The 15,400-nt window shown below is 38.6% G+C and overlaps 1 long non-coding RNA gene across 1 annotated transcript; it reads right to left on the bottom strand.

Moving 5' to 3' along the window:
* Window positions 1-823: 823 nt before the first annotated feature.
* Window positions 824-3,729, bottom strand: LOC133657317 (uncharacterized). The gene is made up of 3 exons (XR_009827253.1): window positions 3,643-3,729; window positions 3,426-3,524; window positions 824-2,059 (listed from the first exon to the last, which is right to left on the bottom strand). It is a non-coding gene; the product is annotated as an uncharacterized LOC133657317 (long non-coding RNA).
* Between the last annotated feature and the right edge of the window lie 11,671 nt (window positions 3,730-15,400).

Genomic DNA, 15,400 nt, shown 5'->3' on the forward strand with positions numbered 1-15,400 from the left:
CTTTTCTTTCTTCCCCTCCATTTTTCTGCATTCTTTCGTATCTCAAGTTATCATTACGTATATGTATTGTTGCATTTGAACAATTGTATTGTTGATAATAAAGGTAAAGTACTGGTATTGTTTATTATCAATAGCACTATTTCTATTGGTATTCATATTGCTCCATTTTTAGTGTAATAATGCTCATTGTCATTTCTGTATTTTTTTTTTTTTAAAATTTTTGCTAACTGCTTATTTGCTATTACTTTTACCATCATATTTGTACATGTCGTATTTGCTGATGTTGCTCTGTTGTTGTTGTTGTTGTTGTTGTTGTTGTGTTTGCTGTTGTTGTTTTTGTCTCTCTGTCTAATCCCCCTCTTGTCCCCACAATTCCCCCCTCTGTCTTCCTTTTTCTCTCTTTCTATCCCCTCCTGCTCCGGCCCGGCTGCACCAAATGATAATATAAATACATTTAATAAAGTCAAAATACAAGTAAGGCAACAAGAGAAGTATCCTACACTTCTCTTTTGTAAAGTAAATCTGAACAGCCGATATGGGCATCTACATCTGCTATATGATTTGCCCGAGAAGCTGGGCAGGACATTATTAAAAAAAAAAAAAAAAAAAAAAAAAAAAAAAAGAAAGAAATAACAGTAAAAAAAATACTCAAATATTGAAAGGTGTATAACTTTATTTGGCTATACAAAAATACAAAACATAAGATATAAAAATAGATTAAATACAACAATTTAAATGTAGTTAATTATTACAAACATAATGTACATATTGACATTCACAATAATTAAAACAACATAGAAAACAATATACAAAAAATACAAATCTAAACTAATTTAACCCCAAGTACTCACTTTGTTGTTGTGAAGCTAATTATATTTATATAGCGCTTTTCTCTAGTGACTCAAATCGCTTTACATAGTGAAACCCAATATCTAAGTTACATTTAAACCAGTGTGGGTGGCACTGGGAGCTGGTGGGTAAAGTTTCTTGCCCAAGGACACAACGGCAGTGACTACAATGGTGGAAGCGGGAATCGAACCTGAAACCCTCAAGTTGCTGGCACGGCCGCTCTACCAACCGAGCTATACCGCCCCACACGTGAAAAAGTCAGGTGTAGTTTTTTTAACTCCTTGTTGAGCAAACCATGTACCGTAGTTAAAAAAAACCCACCTGACTTCATCTCAGTAAGAGGGTGAGTAAATGACAACATTTTCAATTTTTTAAATATTCCAAGCAAAAACGGAAATACATTTATAAAATTGTAACCGGGCTGTTTGGAACTGGTCTACATACAAAAAATAATCACACATTGAAAACCAGGGATACTTAACATTTTTTACCTTGGGGCCCAACCAACTTTTCCACTACAAAGGGGTCTGGGATCCACTCAAATACAAACACTGAATTAGTCATCTTACACTAAAGTGTGTTAAAACTGAGTACCATTGCGGCCCATATGGACGGACCACAGCTAAGAAACAGATATTTGTTGGCGGCCCCCAAGGGGTACTCGCAGCCAAACAGTGGGCCCCAGCCCTGTGATTAAGAAACACTGTTGTAAACAATAGAACAGCCTCCTGCGATAACAATATAACATTTGGTACATAAATGATCATTGAAACATTTTGAAATTGGTTACAAAAGCTACTAAGATACCTGATTATGTAAGCAGTAACATACTGCGTCATTTCCAGTTGTATTATTTTTTTATTTGGAAACAGCTTTGCACTGTGAAGGGATATTAGCCGCTAGCTTGTTAGTGAGGTTGCATCTGTGCCAAATTTGCGAGACACAGCACAGCTCAATATGCATTGTCACAGTATAACGTGGTACTAAAAGCTACATCATATGGCAATTTTATACAATATATACTGTGCAACCCCAGACCAAAATATTAACATGTTTACAAAGGAAACATCCTACCCCAGAATGAACTTGGCAGTTACAAGGGCCTACTTAAAACCTGCTCTGGCCCGACATTTGTTTACCAAAGCTTTCTTGAGCTTGGCCTCCTCAATATTGTCCCAATCAGGAAGGGTACCGCATCTCAGGACATACGCTGTAAGACAAGAACATAATAATCAGGCATTCGTAATTTTGCCACATCCGAGTTTCTACAGGTATCAAATCTATGCAATGCAATAATAATAATAATAATAATAATGCAAATCTAATTTAATGCTTTTTAATCCCATTTTTTGGTACTTAAAAAAATGTAATGCCCATGTGCAACTGCATATAGTTATTATATATAGTCAAAAGCTTACAATTATCTGTATACACACAGTTGTAAGCATTAGACAAAGTTAATTAGTTGAAAAGTTTACATTAACTGTTACTATCTAGTGTATTAGAATTGGCTTACAAAGCTGTTTAATTGGAGAATGTATTTGTATTTATTTATTTTTCTGGAGTAGCATCTGGTGTTTTGACTGTGCATGGCCGTAGACATTTTAGAAAAATACAGAACGGTATTTGGAAAAATGCCAATAAGATGCAAAAAAAAGGTATGTCAATTAAACATATTAAATATATTGTAGTTTACACCCTCTCTGTTGTTTAAAATGTTTACAGTAAATAGCAAGTTATGTATCGAGTGTCATGTCTTGTATTCATTTATTGTGGGAACATCAGAGAATAAAAGAATTGTGGTCTGCTGTGAAAATTGCCTTGTTTGTCCATCCTAAGACAGCGTAGATCACTTGAGGCGTCTGCGTCACGACAGTTGCTAATGTTAGCCAAGTTAACTCATATGTGTTGAAGTGGAGGTGATTGAAATAAACGAGTTGTGTATGAAAAAAGCTCAGCTTCCCCATTATTCTGACATGGTGTCACAGTAAAGGACTACACGCCTACAGTGACCAAAGAATGGAAAAGTTTAGGCCCCCAGTGCAGTTTCATTTTGCCGTATCAAGGCAGAGCTTTTGTCGCGTTCCCACCTTACAATACCTCTTGTATGCAGTTTAACAGCTACAGCTAAAAAAAAGAAACACACAGACAGACGTAGCAATTTCGATGACCGTAACGTTCTTAAGTTAATTTTCATTTACCGTTTAACATATTGACTATCGGTCATGTGCTACAATTGTATTAAATTTTTTAAATGCCTCTGGACAACGCATTTAATGCTTTTTATTGCCGTTTAAGGCCTTAATTTACGCAAAATCCATTTAATGCCTTGCGGAAACCCTGGACATACAGTACATTAATACACACAACCACACTTCAAGTTGATGGACATAACACTATATTGCTTATCACAAAGCTAGTTTTTTGGCCAATCACAAACTGTAATTATGTAACATTCAGTTATGCTTCTAGTGTGCTGTAATCAATAAGGGATCAAACTTTTTTGTATTGAACTTCTATTTAATTATTGTTACACAATTTTGGCCTGAAAACACCCTCAGTTCGGGAAAACTTACTTAGGATTCCTTCAACTTTTTTCCGGTCAAGGATGCGCTTTCCTGTTCCAGCAGGTTTGTTTCCAGGGCGACCAAAAGGGACAGCATTTTGACACTCAACTGTAAAAAAGTGGTCAAAAAGTGCGTGGAATAGACGCATACAATTGGGCTTTGAAGCATGACTCATGGCAGCAAGGTGGAACGATGATATGAATATGCCGCTCTCAGGAAAGAGCACCTGCTGGCCCGATTGTTGAGGAGGGCCATCGCTGTAATTGTCTCCAGGTCGCAGACAGTTTGGAGTACTCTGACTTGGCCCGGATCTGAAAGGGAAAAAAATAGCACAAACAATACCAGAATGAGAAAAGAATGTGTTAAGTCCCAATCACAAATTTAAGTAAACATAACAATTACATTATGAACAAATTAGCATGAATTACTTGCCTATTTTCAAGAGGACTACTTCGATTCGTTGCTTTTCTCGCAGGATTTTTTCGAACTCCTTCCTACATCCATCACATGGCGTCCATGATTTTTCTGCCTGCGGTCGATATGAGATAGTGTCCTCGACAGATGGGTTGCCTGCATCTCTCCTGTCCGGTGCCAGGAAAGCTGGGTTTTTTTTGTCAGGTGGATTAACCCAGCTAGCTTGCCAGCTAGCGGGGTGTGTACGCCGGGTGAAGGACCAGAGGTGTTGTAGACATTTGGTGATGGGCCAGCGGTGTTGAAGTCATGCAGTGATGGGCAGGATGCATGGTCTTCGTAGGGAGATGGACCTTTGATGTTGAGGCCATACGGTGGTAGGCTAGATGTATGGCCCTCATAGAGAAATTGACAATTGACGTGGAGGCCATACGGTGATGGTATGGCTGTATTGCCGCTGTAGGGTGATGGACCGATGGTTCCCTCTTTGGTAAACCTATCATGAAATTTCATTGAACCATAGATTACCATTCTATAAACCCAACTTGTCCATATATATATATATGCAATATCAAAAGAGATGAGAAATACTGAACTACAAAACAATTACTGAATTGACCCGCATTTTAACTTCCAGCGGCCAAAGGAGAACAAGTATTTAATAGACTGGTGATTCTGTAAAATATAAAACAAAACAAAAAATGACATTGTATGATTTTCAGGTAATTTGCATTTTTTTCCTCTTTTTACCTCATTTATCTGAAGTATAAAATATGGATTTCATGCAATAAGATGCACATCAATTACTTTAAAAAAAATTCATACAATGTGATTTTACGGATTTTTGTTTTGGATTCTATCACTTACAATTGAAGTGTGCCTATAATGATATTATTATTATTAATAATAATAATAATAATAATAATATAAGTAACAGACCTCAATCTACAAAATCAGCAGTGCATAAATTATTTGTTCTCCTTACTCTATGATGGACGTACCAATAATGAAAATAAATGTACCATGACCAAAATTTACCATATCTATAATCGTTCTGTACGGTACTCCTAAACAGAAACATTTCACATCAAACACAAAGGAACTGGACCAATACTGAAGATGAAATCATCTTGACTGCAAGGAAATAGACAACTCACTTAGTCAACAATACCAACTAACAGATTATGACAGATTTTTTAATATTAAGTTATACATATTGACTATCACCAAAAAGTTATTACTTTATATATCTCAGGATTATTTATGAAATGTACAATTAAGTATAAACTGTCAAACCAGTACTTATATTTGGTTTAAATATGTTTTTTTAAACTATTGCTTATTGAGATTTCCGCCCTACCTCCTTTATTTCACAGAGGAAGTACAGGCATGTGAGCAACCTTTGACAAAAGAAGAGGAAAATTCACAAAAAAGAGGAACATTTCTATCCGCAAGTAGTGCTCCCATGCAAGCCCCAATTATTTTTTTAAAGAATCAATACTACATAGCACTGGGGCAAAAAAACAATAAATATATATCGCGATAGACACATAATCATATCAATATTAAATGCGTTCCATAAAATATTCGAGCAAGCAAGATTCGCTGCATTAGGGAACCCAGCAAACAGAAAACAGGGAGTTTCACTGAGCAATGGCAGGGACATACTATAACAGGCAATCAGTTAACAGTATTTACTGAGCAATGGAAGGGACACACCAACAGCCAATCACGAAACAGTATCAACAACAAGTAAGGTAGCTCGATGATGCTAATTATGCTAACTAGCAAGCTTGTTTTGGTTTCCCTGTCCTGAAAATCAGTGCGGAGCAACAGCAAGTACCTGCGGCCGAGGCGAGCGTTCCACAAATTGTGTTAGGATCCTATTTTTTGATATTGTTTACTTAATTCATCCATGGAACTTTTGTTATTGTTGAAAGCTCCGGTCGGACAGGCTTCACGGGACACATTTCCGGTGTTGTGTGTTGCTCTGAGAACCCAAGGGTGTTTCGTTAATGCTTGATTGCTGATAAGAAAGCAAAGTTAGCTCTGTTTTTTGACACTCATCCTTCAACTCCCATCCTTACACTAGTATTTATATTTCTATATATTTTTATTTATATTTAATTTTAAAAAATGCGGAATTTATATTTTGACGTGAAACTGAATGTTTAAAAACGTAGATTTCTTCTATTAAGAAAGTATATATTGTGTAACAATTTTTTTTCCTCAACAAAACTTGTTTATAAGATTTCAGTGTGTGTTCAAGTACTTCTTGAGCACATTCATCAATACTGTGATAACAATTGTAACCATGACATGAAATGTTCATTTTGTTACTCCCTAGTTTTGACACATGAGATTGTAGAGTGGATATTTACACTCTATGAACATTTTGACCATGGTTAAAAAGTAATAAAATGATGGCAAATAATTGTTTTCAGGGTCAACAAGTTCAGAACTTTTAATCCTGAAATCAAAGTGGATACAGATGTTGGGTTTTGGGCAATGAAATACATTAAATATTTGTATTTGTCATTCACATACTATTTACTGAAACAATTATTTGATGGTAGATAAAATAATATTTCAGTTAATGCTGTTTTTTTGGTTTGGAAATTTACCAAATTTGATTTTATAAAGAGTTTTGAACTTGTAGCCCCATAGGCATGAGGTAATAAATGTCAAGCTTACCCATAGGGTGGTGGTGGTCCAACAGTGTTGCTGCCTGTTACAAGTGCCCCGTCACTTGATAGATTCAGCGCTGTGATACTATCATGTTCAGACAGTGGGTTCCGATCTACTGTAATGGTGTCAGACCCTGATGTTGAGTGTGATGGCTCATTGGCTTCCAACATATTTAAAAATGACTCCTGCGGAGTTTGGCAGCCTTTTGGTGACTGAGTCTGATCTTTTCCTGAAATATATTCAACAGTTGCCCTATAAAATTTACCATCTGACCACTTTGCTAAAACAGAATCTCCTGTTCTAAGATCTAAGATCTGCACAGGAGCTTCATATCTTGACAAAATGTCTAAAGATTTTGCCGGTATAACCGTCCTCCCATCTGACGAATGCCAAACACCCTGAAAGAGAGAGTGCAAAAGAGAAAGTGTTTAAAATGTTTTATTTGAGTATACAAATTTGGACTGGTATTTGTCACCTCATTTGGACAACAATGTTATGATTATTTCCTCTCCCCATCCCTATATGCATTTTAAAGCATATGCAGTAGGATGAGCTTGCCCATCGCTGTCTTAGAGGTGTGTGGCCTCATTACAATTAGGGTACTGTTACCTAACTTCCTTGGGGCGACTTTCCCAAGGTGGCATTCTCAGCTGTTCTTTAAATACTAAACAAACTAATAAAGTCCTGTTTCCAGTTTGTTAGCTACATGTTACACTGCAATTTGTTTTATCCGTAGTCCGCTTTGCCACACATACATAGAGACTTACCAGATTGCTCACTTGGGGGAGGAGAATTATGCAGGTCCTTCATTTTCTTTGTGGGAACTCTTAACCTCTTTTTTGTTGTAATTTTCTTTTTGTCCATCCTGTTAATGAAAAAACAAATTTTGGATCACAAACTGGGGATAGGTTGATTGGCAACACTAAATTGATGCGAGTGTGTGAATGTTGTCTGTCGATCTGTGTGGACTTGTCCAGGGTGTACCCCGCCTTCGCCCGAGCGCAGCTGGGATAGGCGCCAGCACCCCCCTCGACACGGAAGGGAAAAGCAGTAGAAAATAGATGGATTGAACTATAATATAAATGGAAAGTATTTACATATATGGGGTCACTCCATATGGATGTTAACTATTTGGGTGAATCATATTTAACTTCTGTCAAAAACAAGTAAACAAAATGATTGTTTATGATCGTTCTAGCTATAGTAAAAAAAAACTCAACCCAGACAGTTTAATTCTTATTTTAATTCTTATCTATTTTGGGTTGCGGGGGGATTGATGGCACCTTTTTATAATAGGGTACATATTAAGAAAGTTATGGCATTTTTAACAAAAAAGGTCATGAATAAAATATCGAGCCCCAATGACTTTGTATTGAAGAGGTTGACCATAAATTGGTGCATTTTGACCAGGTTAAGACAATCATAACTTTTTAAACACGTATCACAGGAAAATGATTCTTATATCACGTAACTAGTCTTAACAAGACCTGTCTGATAATACTGGTTTCATTTAAATGAATGAATGTTTCAAATTTTACACACACAGCTACTTTATTTTCCAATATATATGCAGTTTATAAAATCAATAGCATGATACAAAACATACTGGCCACTGCCAACGAATAATCAAATGTACTGATGCTTTCAAAATGGGGGAGCACATTTGTTAATCATTGAACACTTTTGGATGTCATCTCTTATTTATTACTAGCCAGCCATACCAATAAAATGCAGCCCGGACCTTCTTTGTCGATTGTTACTTTACCTACAACAGTATTGTAAAACATTTTTAAGTCAAACCCCCAAATTAATATGCACTGTAGAATCAAATTGTGAAGGTCATTATGTATGGGTGAGGGCGGACCTACGTCACTTCCGCCTACCAATCCCCTAGCAACCGGGAATTCGTTGAAAACAAACCAGCTCACAGCGAACACAGCATTGACAGAAAAAGCATTTAACGAGCGTTGTGGCTTGGAAGTCGGCGTTAAATCCTTCATTTACGCATTTTTACTTATTCGCATATCGTGTGAAAAAACGAAAATGTATTATTTGCGTCAGACTCGTTTCAGTGAACTTTAAAGCTTCTCAGGCGTAGCTTAGCTTGCTAGTTAGCTTAGCCTGCGCGCTACTAAGAAAGAGACGCGGAAGATCAAGTGTTAGTGTATAAAATATTGAGAGATTTGAGGGCTACATGTATTGTTTAAGTACAACTGTTTTTCGCCAGGTGTTCTTTGGCCGCCCTGGCTTAAGTTTTCCCGGTGGTGTCCATCTTAACGCTGCCTTTGGTATCCTCTCGTTGTCCGGTTTTCGAAAATAGCTAGCTAGGCTATAGACTATATAGTATATACCGCATGTTATTTTTGTACAACAACAACTTCAGCTGTCGAACGTTATAAGGTAAAAATTCAACAAGTACAACATTAGCACGGACGGTATAGCCAATTTGTGGTTAAGAAGGTGATTTTTTGTTCCTTATATTTACCAGAAACGAAGTGATCCGAACACACGACCCGGGACTTTGGGGGACTCCAGTGAGAACCGTCCTCGTTTTCCCAGTGTAAAGCTGCGAGCCATTTGTCTCGTCTCTGTGGGCTGTTATCACACTTTGGCAGAACAAAATACAACCTTTGTTTTCCCTGTTTCCAGTTGTGGTTAGCACAACCAAAAACAACACAGTTTTTCGGCATTTTGGAGGCAGAATGACGGGTTTAACCAGCGTAGGTCGACAGGTTAAAGAGTAATGGCAACGGTTTGTTTTCAACGCCAGTCTCGTTGCTATGGCTCGAAGAACCCATATGTAGCTCAGTTGCCCGGATGTCGGCCCTCACCCATTATCAACGTCACTACCCTATCCCTCCCGGAAGTCCCGCCCCCCAGCCAAAGTCATTGGCTAACACCCCGTAGCCAGCCGCTACGATACTCACCTCCACCGAGTTGAGTTAAGTTTGAGTTTATTTGCATCGCAAGTGATAAGATACACGTTATACATCCCATAGTGAAATAACAATGATAGAAATAAATGTACAGAGAACATTGGAAGTGTAACAATATAAATTACTGAACAAACACTGCTTCAATATAATATCGAGTTTTACATTTAAGAAGTCACACTGTATATTCCAGCAAACTTTGTCTGTATTTACATAGTATTGGAGTGTCGAAATGACAAAACGAAAACCTGGAAAACGATGGAGAAGAACTGGTAAAGAAGTCGACTCAAATAAACGATCAAGAAGGACTGTACAATTGGTGAGTAGACTGGCATAGTGGTGGTGCATTAAGCTGGCAGCAGATATAATATGTGATACTTTATTTTTCTTCCTGCAGTCATTCCGTCCTGCAGCCACCAATGTGAATGTGGAGACTGATGAGCAATGTCTAAGTAAGTTATATGTATATGCGTGTTCTTTGTTTATGTGAATTAGTTCTGATTGAGATTTACAGACCAGATAGATGGATAAAAAGCTGTCCACAGTTTGTCAGGAACAAGCATGGAAATATTGCTTTCTTTTACCCTGAATACAGTAGCATTACGTATGAAGAATGAAACTTGAAATATGAGTTATCTCAGCATGTGTAATTAATCTTCTTTTAACCTTGTCATCTTCAAGTTAATGCTGGTAAGTAACATCAGATCATGATTAGGGATGTAACAATATCAACATTTCACGGTATGATATTGTCACAGTGTTAAAGCCACGGTAAGATATTGTTACAAAAATGTCAAAGTGTGTTAAATGAAGTGGCAGGAGTGTTTAGGATAAACACACTTACTGTAATTGAACACAAACATAATGTTCATATGTTGTAGTCCTATTTATTATTATAAACAGGTATTTTAAGTGCAAAGGAATGGTGCAAAATCATCCAGAATTTCAAGTAACACACAAAGACAAACAAAAACCAACACTTTCAAATAAGTGTCTTTAAACTGACATAAACAGTAAACATTCAGTGTAACAAATGTAAAACAATAATGTTTCTTCTGCCAAGAAACTATATTGTGTGTCTGGTAAGGTTTTTTTTAATACAACTTGGTATGAGTTTGGATATGATTACTTTTTGAGTACATTCAACAATACTGCGATGATAATGCAAACAGTGATCATTTTGGTCACAGTAACGGTGATATGACATTTTGATATTGTTACATCACTGCTGTTTAGTTTAGTGTCTTTAAACTTTTAACTTCCTAAGAAACTGTCCTTTGCAGTGGACATTTTTGTATTAGTTTGTAGAATACTGATTCTTAAGAGTTACAGGTAACTAATAATTTGACTTTTAATCATGTAAATACCTCACAAATGGATATTTTCCTTTGCTGGCGTCTTGGTTTCACGTCAACAATATTTTCCAAAAACGGTTCTAACATATAACTCATTCTAATATATTACTCATATTCCCTAACTTATTGTAGACATCGTGGTGTGTAGTGTCGGCACATTTCTTATTTTGTGCATTTCCTCTGGTGAGCTGCAACGGCTCTGGGTCGACTTGGAAATGGTCGGGATGAACGTGGCATGCTTTACCTTGCAGTATGCAGACTTTATTTTAGTTTAATCTAACACGGCAGTTATAGGCACAGAGATATTTCACAGCAACAATTCCTCGGATCTACGAAGCACCAACGTTTCCGTCACTCCTGCACACTTCCTCTATATAATGTCCCCTGTTTGAACTGTGTTGTCCCACACTGCGTGGGTTATCATGGGAGATCGAGTTTACTTCTCAGATCAGCCCACTTAATATTGTCAGAAAAAAACACACTGACGAGAGATCTCGTTTGATAGCGTCACACATCACGGCATTATTGTGAGAATGTTGAAGCCAAAATAACGCAATATTTACAATAATGTTGCATCCCTCGTCAAGATCCTTTCTCATAGGTTTGGTTTGCTGCTGTGTATTTACTAATAATTGGCATTGTTTATCACTGAAGTTCCACACTTTCTTTTTATAGTGTGTGTTGTATTGTTATGAGTTACATTTAATACTGTGGATTATGTGTTACCACAAACACAGAAGATATGTAAACATGAACTATAATGCGATCAAGATGTGGGGAAAAAAGTAATTGCATTCCATTAGCTGGATTTGTATAATGTGTTCAATTTATGTCATCTTGCTTCTTCTTTTGCATGTTTTCTTCTTTTTTTAAAATAATTTTAATCTTTTGAGTTTTTTGGTTCCTCTTCTTTGTGTCAGGAGGTAGCAGCAGGGGAACACTGCAGGAGACGGTGCCTCCTGAAGGAGCCCAAAACACTGCTCTTCAAATGGAACACATCCAACCTCCAGGTGTCCACGCAGGATGTACCACTCTGGAACATCAAGCCTCTCCCTACCTGCCAGGTACACCCACTGTCTTCTGTGTCTGACTAATGTTTTGTTGTGAATTTTGTCACAAAGCAAATCCTGCTAAAATCAATCAATCAATCAATCAATGTTTATTTATATAGCCCTAAATCACAAGTGTCTCAAAGGGCTGTACAAGCCACAACGACATCCTCGGTACAGAGCCCACATACGGGCAAGGAAAAACTCACCCCAGTGGGACATCGGTGAATGACTATGAGAAACCTTGGAGAGGACCGCATATGTGGGTAACCCCCCCCCCCCCTGTAGGGGAGACCGAAAGCAATGGATGTCGAGTGGGTCTGACATAACATTGTGAAAGTCCAGTCCACAGTGGATCCAACACATCAGCGGGAGTCCAGTCCACAGCGGGGCCAACAGGAAACCATCCCGAGCGGAGACGGGTCAGCAGCGCAGAGATGTCCCCAACCGATGCACAGGCTAGTGGTCCACCCGGGGTCCCGACTCTGGACAGCCAGCACTTCATCCATGGCCACCGGACCTATGCAACTCCCCCTCGCAAGGGACAGGGGAGAAGAAGAGAGAAGAAAAGAAACGGCAGATCAACTGGTCTAAAAAAAGGGGGGTCTATTTAAAGGCTAGATTATACAAATGAGTTTTAAGATGGGACTTAAATGCTTCTACTGAGGTAGCATCTCTAACTGTTACCGGGAGGGCATTCCAGAGTACTGGAGCCCGAATAGAAAACGCTCTATAGCCCGCAGACTTTTTTTTGGCTCTGGGAATCACTAATAAGCCGGAGTTCTTTGAACGCAGATTTCTTGTCGGGACATATGGTACAATACAATCGGCGAGATAGGCTGGAGCTAAACCGTGTAATATTTTATACGTAAGTAGTAAAACCTTAAAGTCGGATCTTAAGTGCACAGAAAGCCAGTGCAGGTGAGCCAGTATAGGCGTAATATGATCAAACTTTCTTGTTTTTGTCAAAAGCCTTGCAGCCGCATTTTGTACCAACTGTAATCTTTTAATGCTAGACATAGGGAGACCCGAAAATAATACGTTACAGTAATCGAGACGAGACGTAACGAACGCATGAATAATGATCTCAGCGTCGCTAGTGGACAAGATGGAACGCATTTTAGCGATATTACGGAGATGAAAGAAGGCCGTTTTAGTAACACTCTTAATGTGTGACTCAAACGAGAGAGTTGGGTCGAAGATAATACCCAGATTCTTTACCGAGTCGCCTTGTGTAATTGTTTGGTTGTCAAACGTTAAGGTGGTATTATTAAATAGATGTTGGTGTCTAGCAGGACCGATAATCAGCATTTCCGTTTTCTTAGCGTTGACTTGCAAAAAGTTAGCGGACATCCATTGTTTAATTTCATTAAGACACGCCTCCAGCTGACTACAATCCGGCGTGTTGGTCAGCTTTAGGGGCATGTAGAGTTGAGTGTCATCAGCATAACAGTGAAAGCTAACACCGTACTTGCATATGATGTCACCCAGCGGCAGCATGTAAATACTAAAGAGTGCAGGGCCAAGAACCGAACCCTGGGGAACTCCGCACGTTACCTTGACATAGTCCGAGGTCACATTGTTATGGGAGACGCACTGCATCCTGTCAGTAAGATAAGAGTTAAACCAAGACAAGGCTAAGTCTGACATACCAATACGTGTTTTGATACGCTCTAATAAAATATTATGATCGACGGTATCGAAAGCGGCGCTAAGATCAAGAAGCAGCAACATAGATGACGCATCAGAATCCATCGTTAGCAATAGATCATTAGTCATTTTTGCGAGGGCTGTCTCCGTAGAGTGATTTGCCCTGAAACCGGATTGAAAAGGTTCACAGAGATTGTTAGTCACTAAGTGTTCATTTAGCTGCTGTGCAACAATTTTTTCGAGAATTTTGGAAATAAACGGAAGGTGGGAGACCGGTCGGTAGTTTACCATGAGGTCAGGATCGAGGTTAGGTCTTTTGAGCACAGGATGAATAACCGCTTTTTTGAATGCTAGGGGAACAGTGCCGGAGGAAAGTGATAAGTTTATAATATTTAACACTGATGGACATAATAATACAAACAGTTCCTTGATAAGTTTCCCAGGAAGTGGGTCAAGTAAACATGTTGTTTGTTTTATCCCACTTACACGCTGTAATAATTCCTCTAATGTTATTTCATCAAAAATAGAGAGACTATTTTGGAGGGCAGTGTCCGTCGTATATACAGTCATATTTGTGTTAATAGAACCCAGTTGTAGCTGGGATGCGTTGTCTTTAATCTCCTTTCTAATGAGTTCAATTTTCTTATTAAAGAAATTCATAAAATCATCTGCCGAGTGGGTGGAGCTACTGGGAGGAGTCCCTTGTTGGGTTAGCGATGCTACTGTACTAAACAGAAATTTAGGATCGTTTTTGTTGAGGCGGATGAGATTTGAGTAGTATTTAGCTTTAGCTAAGGTAAGCATGCGTTTATAAGTTATTAAACTATCACTCCATGCTTGATGGAAAACCTCAAGTTTAGTCGCGCGCCATTTGCGTTCCAGTTTTCTACATGATAATTTATGAGCTCTAATTTCTTCTGTAAACCATGGGGTGCGCCTTTTAGGGGCCCTTTTTTGCTTTAGCGGTGCTATACTATCAATAATTTCGCGCAAGGCATCGTCAAAGTTGTTAGTGAGGTTATCAATAGAGCCGACATAATTTGGGAATGGTGCCATTACCGAAGGCAGTAGGTCAGCAAGAGTCATCGTTGTGGCAGCATTAATGTTGCGGCCGCTATAGCAGTTATTATTATTATTAGCTTGTTGACAATGAGTCAAAACTTCAAATTTTATAAGGTAATGATCGGACATTACTTTAGTATATGGAAGTATCATAACTTTGGAGGTGGTGACACCCCTGACAAGCACTAGATCTATTTTATTACCGTTGCGATGCGTGGGTTCAAGTATTATTTGTGTAAGACCACAGCTATCAATTATGGTTTGGAGCGCCACGCACTGAGGGTCCGATGGGGTATTCATATGGATATTAAAGTCCCCCATTATGATTATATTGTCGGCGTGCGTCACTAGATCAGCAACGAACTCTGAGAATTCACTGATAAAGTCCGAATAGGGCCCAGGGGGGCGGTAGATAACAGCCGGGTCGAGAGGTAGCGGTGTGACAGACCTCATAGTAAGCACCTCAAACGATTTATATTTATTATTTAGGTTAGGGGTAAGGTTGAAATTTTCATTGTATATTAGTGCGACACCCCCTCCCCTTTTAAGAGGACGGGCAACATGCGCATTCGTATAGTTAGGAGGAGATGCCTCATTGAGCGCAAAAAATTCGTCTGGTTTGAGCCAGGTTTCGCTAAGACCAATGACGTGGCGCTGGCTAGTTCTAGTTTAACTGACTCCTCACCCGGACTAACAGACATTGTAATTGCCTGTGACCGGGCTTGCTCTAGTGTAGTCAGTCAAGTGAGACTTAAATAGTAGTCTATGTTTCTAGACAGGATGATGGCGCCTTCCTGGTTAGGGTGAAGGCCGTCTCTCATCAGCAAGCCTGGTTT

This window comes from Entelurus aequoreus, linkage group LG09, assembly GCF_033978785.1.
Source record: "Entelurus aequoreus isolate RoL-2023_Sb linkage group LG09, RoL_Eaeq_v1.1, whole genome shotgun sequence".
Lineage (NCBI taxonomy): Eukaryota > Metazoa > Chordata > Actinopteri > Syngnathiformes > Syngnathidae > Entelurus > Entelurus aequoreus.